Genomic DNA, 6505 nt, shown 5'->3' with positions numbered 1-6505 from the left:
CGACTCTTTGTGACGCCATGGACCAGAGCACGCCAGGCAAACCTGTCTTCCATTGCCTCCCGCAGTTTGGTCAAACTCATGCTGGTAGCTTCGAGAACACTGTCCCACCATCTCGTCCTCTGTCGTCCCCTTCTCCTTGTGCCCTCCATCTTTCCCAACATCAGGGTCTTTTCCAGGGAGTCTTCTCTTCTCATGAGGTGGGCAAAGTATTGGAGCCTCAGCTTCAGGACCTGTCCTTCCAGGGAGCACTCAGGCCTTCAGAATGGATAGGTTTGATCTTCTTGCAGTCCATGGGACTCTCAAGAGTCTCCTCCAGCACCATAATTCAAAAGCATCCATTCTTCGGCGATCAGCCTTCTTTATGGCCCAGCTCTCACTTCCATACATCACTACAGGGGAAACCATAACTTTAACTATACGGACCTTTGTTGGCAAGGTGATGTCTCTGCTTTTTAAGATGCTGTCTAGGTTTGTCATTGCTTTTCTCCCAAGAAGCAGGTGTCTTTTAATTTCCGCACATTGTTGAACTACAACTCCCATCCTCCTTGGCCTTGCATGCTCGGCACAGATGGGAGTTGTGGTTCAGCAGCCCCTGGAGGGCCAAATTCTCCCCACCTCTGAGTGATGCAGGCCAGCAATTTGACTCAGCACCATGCAGCTTCCCGGTGTCCCCATGTCCATAGCAACTTAAATGGGAAGAGAGACGCTATTTATTGTCTTGCTGCGGCAGGATCCAATTTGACAGTGGTTACTCACAGAGAGTGGGCGCATCTCTCTCATTCTCAGCATAAGAGCCCCCTTCTCCTTGCAAGGACCCGAGGAGAAAGGAAGAAACTAAAAGCAGATGGCTGGAGGAGGCTGGTGGCAGTTTCCATCAGAGGTTGCCAACCCAAAATAAAAAGCACAAACGATGGCTGCCACTTTGGCCAAGGCTGTTGGCAAGACGGGATGTGACATTGTGACAGCCCTTGAGATGCTGAAGAGGGCTTTCTTCTCTCCTCTCAGTCTCCTCTTTTACAGGCTAAACACTCCCAGCTCCTTGTGGTGTAGTGGTTAAGAGCGGTAGTCTCGTAATCTGGTGAACCGGCTTCGCTTCCCCGCTCCTCCACATGCAGCTGCTGGGTGACCTTGGGCCAGTCACACTTCTCTGAAGTCTCTGAGCCCCACTCACCTCACAGAGTGTTTGTTGTGGGGCAGGAAGGGAAAGGAGAATGTTAGCCGCTTTGAGACTCCTTAGGGTAGTGATAAAGCGGGATGTCAAATCCAAACTCCTCCTCTTCTTCTCCTTCAACTGTTCCTCATCAGGCTTGGTATCCTGACCCTTGATCATCTGACTGTAAAGAACAGCCCCATAAGAAGCCAATTTTTACAACTCAAACTGACATGTCAAAAAAAAAAAAAATTCCTTCCAGTATCACCTTAGAGACCAACTAAGTTTGTTATTGGTATGAGCTTTCGTGTGCATGCACACTTCTTCAGATACCTGCACACAAAAGCTCATACCAGTAACAAACTTAGTTGGTCTCTAAGGTGCTACTGGAAGGAATTTTTTCATTTTGTTTTGACTAGGGCACCAACACGGCTACCTACCTGTAACTAAGACATGTCAGAGTTTAGCTGAATCTGAAAGGATGATTGCCCTGATCAAGAAGCCCTTAGAATCATACAATTGGGACCCCAAGGGTCATCTAGTCCAACCCCCTCCAATGCAGGAATCTCAGCTAAAGCATCCAGGATAGATGGCCATCCAACCTCTGTTTCAAAAAAACTCCAGTGAAGGACAGTCCACCACCTTCCGAATGAGTCTTTTCTACTGTTGAACAGCTCTTTCTGTCAGAAAGTTAATCCTGACATTTAGTTAGAATCTCCTTTCTTGTAACTTGAATTGGTTCTGGTCCTCCCCTCCAGAGCAGGAGAAAACAAGCTTGCTCCTTCTTCCATGTGACAGCCCTTAAGAGATCACCAAAGACTAAGGTATTATCAAGAATGTATAACTTGCTGTTAAAATGGAATACACAAGACGAAATGGTTAAATCGGTAATGATAAAGTGGGCTCAGGATATTGGGTATAATATTATCTTTGAGGATTGGGAAAGGTTGTGGACCACTGGGCTGAACTTCACTGCATGTAATGCTCTGAAGGAAAATGTAATGAAAATGATATATAGATGGTACATGACCCCAGTTAAACTTGCCAAAATATACCATTTGTCTGATAATAAATGTTGGAAATGTAAAGAACATGAAGGAACATTCTTTCACCTCTGGTGGACCTGCCCTAAAGTGAAGGCCTTCTGGGAAATGATATATAATGAGTTGAAAAAGGTATTTAAGTATACCTTCACTAAGAAACCAGAGGCCTTCCTTCTGCGTATTGTCGGCCAGAAGGTGCTAAAGAAGGACCGAACATTTTTTATGTATGCAACAACGGCAGCAAGGATACTCATCGCTAAGAGCTGGAAAACTCAAGATCTACCCACACTGGAAGACTGGCAGATGCAGCTGATGGATTATATGCAACTGGCCGAGATGACTGGTAGAATCCGAGACCTGGGAGAGGAGAGGGTTGAGGAAGACTGGAGGAAATTCAAGATTTATTTACAAAAATATTGTAATTTGGTTGAATGTTAAGAAGGATGCTAGATCATAAATAATTGCCTACTACTGAATTAGATCTGAATTTGACGATAAGTGAGATTAAGGAGAATACAAACTTTTTGGAGAATTGCTAGATTTTATTTAAATGAGCGGAGATAAGATTGCAAACAAGTGGGTAATTTGCTTGGAAAAACTTTTTGTAACGATGCAAGTGTGAGCGGGAGACGCGAGGGAGTCCAAAGAAGTGATGAAATTATGTTATGATATAAGTAATGTTGTTTAATATTTATGCATTTGTATTCAAAAATATTAATAAATATGTATTAAAAAAAAGAGATCATATCTCCTCTCAGTCTCCTCTTTTCCAGGCCAAACATACCCAGCTCCTTCAATTGCTCCTCATAAGGCGTGTGTGCTGGACCCAGGGGTAACCCAAGCAACACGGTCCAGGTCCAGTCCCGAATCCAAGGGTTCTGCGAGGAGTCAATCCAACAGGGTCAAGGAAGGACACGAGGCAGGAAACCAGGCAAGGACAGGTACAGGTTCTAGCAAACAGCAATGTTGCTCCCACAACCTGGGGCGGGGTCTGGCAGCCTTTTATCTTTGTCGGGGTAACGGCCGGTCCTGATCCTCCGGCGACTCACCTCCCTGTCTCGCCCAAAGGCGAGAACTCCTTCTGAGAGTACTCAGGTCTCTCCTTCTCTCAGACCTGAGTCTCTGCAGCTTGGGAGATGTCGTTGGGTTACTAGACCCAGAGGCCGCCTCAGCCTCCCCTGACCCAACTGGTAGTGGAGCAGCTGTAAGCAATGGCCCAGCTGAAGGCAACGAGGTCATCCCTGCATCTGGAGCCAGGGCAGGCTCAGGCCCCTGACTCGGCTCAGCTGGTGCTTGTTGCAGGGGAATCTGTGCAGACTGGGGCTCTTCCGGATCAGGCCCCAGACTTGGTTGAGATGCCGCCTGAGGCAAAGGATCTGGTGCGGACTGAGACTCCTCTGGTTCCGAGTCCAAGCCTGAGTCCCAGGCCATCACAGCTTGCTCTCCAGACCCTTGATCATCTTGGTTGTCCTCCTCTGCACACCTTCCAGCTTGTTAACATCCTTCATAAATTGTGGTGCCCAGAACTGGATACCGTATTCCGGGTGTGGTTTGACCAAGGCAGAATAGAGTGGTACTCTTATTTCTTGGACGCTAGACTTCTGTGGATGCAGACTAGAATAGCATTAGCTTTTTTTGCTGCTGCATCACCCTGCTGACTCATGTTCAGCTTGTGGTCCACTAACACCCCAAGCCTAGATCCTTTTCGCATGTACTGCTGTCAAGCCAGGTCTCCCTAATCTCATATTTGTGCAGCTGTTTCTTCCTGCCTAAGGGCAGAACCTGACATTTACTTCTATTGAAATTCATTTGGTTATAAAGGGTTATAAAGACTAGGACTAGCTGCCTGAGAAACAGTTTCTATCCAAATGCGATTTTGATTTTAAACGCAGTGTAAGGTAGCCTCTATGGGAGTATATTGTATTTAATTATGGGGTATCAGAGTTTTTAGGGGGCTAACCAGGCTGGGATATCAGGTTTGTTGGTTTTTGAATGTCTGATGTAGATTTTTTCAATTTCGTTGTTCTGTATGGGACAATGACAATAAAGATTATGGTATCGTATTTTGGGTGTAGTTCGAGCGTCAGCGAATTCGCTCCCAATAAACTCCCCATTTTGAGTTTTGATCTCACTTCATTATCCGTCTTTTCTCCAAATCTCCAGATACTTCTTGAATATTCAATGAACATTTGAACTTTGCAATTGTCCCAATTGAGAGTCATTTTGTTAGTTTGGGCCCAGTTCTCCTTTCTGTTGAGGTCATATGTTGAATCCCAATCCTGCCTTCTGCAGCATCGGCTCCCGGTGGGGCTGCGAACACCATCGTCTGAAACATTGTAGAGCAGCTGCCGATCTATGTGGACAATACTGAGCTACACGGACCAGTGGTCTGACTTGGTAAAACTATCTTCCTATCTTCCTGGGCCAACCACTAGGGAAAGCCAGCTGCTAAAGGAGAATGAAAATAAGTGAAAATAAACAAGAGTAAGGCCCACAGGGAAATAGCTGCTCTGCTCACTAGGCCTGCCACTTCACTAATCTGTGAGGAGCGTGTTTTGTTGGTAAAGCGTTAACTCCCACTTTATTCTTGTTTAAAAAAAATATTTTTTATTAATTTTACATATAATCCAATACGTAACATCGTATCCTCTTACTAAGTCTCTTGGCTCAATTGAGCCTAAATGGCTTCCCTCCCTCCCTAATAGCTTACAAAATTAAATTTTACATTTTTGCACTTCACTTCACTTCCTTTCCTTGTTATATCTTTACTTAAAATATTAAATTACTCGACCTGAATAGGTAACTAATTCATCTTACAAATCTTCAGATAACCCTGCTAATGGTGTTAATTGCTTACAGTTGTCTCTCAAATATAATATAAATTTGTTCCAGTCTTTTTGGAATACTTGATCTTACTGGTTCCGGATTCTTCTAGTCAGTTTCGCCAGTTCTGCAAAGCCCATCATTTTCATCTGCCACTCTTCTTTTGTTGGTACTTCATGCCATTTCCATTTCTGGGCTAATAAAATTCTTGCTGCAGTTGTTGCATATAATAGCAATTTTTTTTAAATCTTGTCTCGGTATCTCTTTACCCACTATACCCAGTAAGAAAGTTTCTGGTTTGTTTGTTTTAAAAACAAAAGTGTTTTTAAACATTTTCTTTAACTCATTATATATCATCTCCCAGAAAGCTTTTACCTCTTTACATCTCCACCACATGTGGTAAAAAGTACTCATGTTAACTCCCACAATATGATATCCTGGCGGCTCGCTCTGTGACCCTGGGGCCGCAAAGGATTGAGCCCAGGCCCTTCTGCGTGCGAGGCATACGTCGTGCCACTGACTCATCTCAAGAAAATAATAATAATAATAATAATAATAATAATAATAATAATATATTTATACCCTGCCCATCTGGCTGGCCTTCCTAGCCACTCTGGGTGGCTTCTAACAAAATATTAAAATACAGCAATGCATCAAACATTAAAAGCTTCCCTAAAGAGGGCTGCCTTCAGATGTCTTCTAAAAGTCTGGTAGTAGTTGTTCTCTTTGACATCTGGTGGGAGGCATTCCACAGGGCGGGTGCCACCACCGAGAAGGCCCTCTGCCTGGTTCCCTGTAACTTGGCTTCTCACAGTGAGGGAACCGCCAGAAGGCCCTCAGCGCTGGACCTCAGTGTCCAGGTAGAACAATGGGTGTGGAGATGCTCCTTCAGGTCTACTGGACCAAGGCCATATGGGGCTTTAAAGCATAGCTGTCAACCTTCCCTTTTTTTGCGGGAAATTCCCTTATTCCAGCGCTGTTTCCCGCTGCTTCCTGCTGCTATCCCGGATTGTTAGATATCCAGTAGACTGTTCCTGGGACAGGTGAGGCTGCTGATCCCTTATTTTCAAATCTGAAAGTTGACAGCTATGCTTTAAAGGTCAACACCACCACTTTTAATTGTGCTCGGAAACGTACTGGGAACTGCACACAGGGCGAGGGCTGGCTCTCCGACTCTGACGGCTCTCGCTGCTTGCTTTGCTGTGGGGTTGGCGATGCCCCCTCTACGCACGTGCCTGCTCCTCCCACCTTGCCTGCAGCTCCTGAGCAAATCCACCAGCAGCTTGGAATGAAACTTCACCCATCTCCTACACACCTAGCCTCTGAAGCAAACACGTTTCCTACGCAGCTTCTTCTGCCGAAATTATACTTTCTGCCTCCTCCACTATCCATCACTGCTTGGAGTCACATCTCAGTTCCAGCAGCTTTTAAGATTCTTCTTTTTGGTGGGGAGGGGCCTCTTGTTGGAGGGAGATGGGAAAACTAGGGT

The sequence above is a fragment of the Podarcis cretensis genome (genome assembly GCF_951804945.1).
Source record: "Podarcis cretensis genome assembly, chromosome: 9".
NCBI classification, from domain to species: Eukaryota; Metazoa; Chordata; class Lepidosauria; order Squamata; family Lacertidae; genus Podarcis; species Podarcis cretensis.
This window is presented reverse-complemented; position numbering follows the sequence as displayed.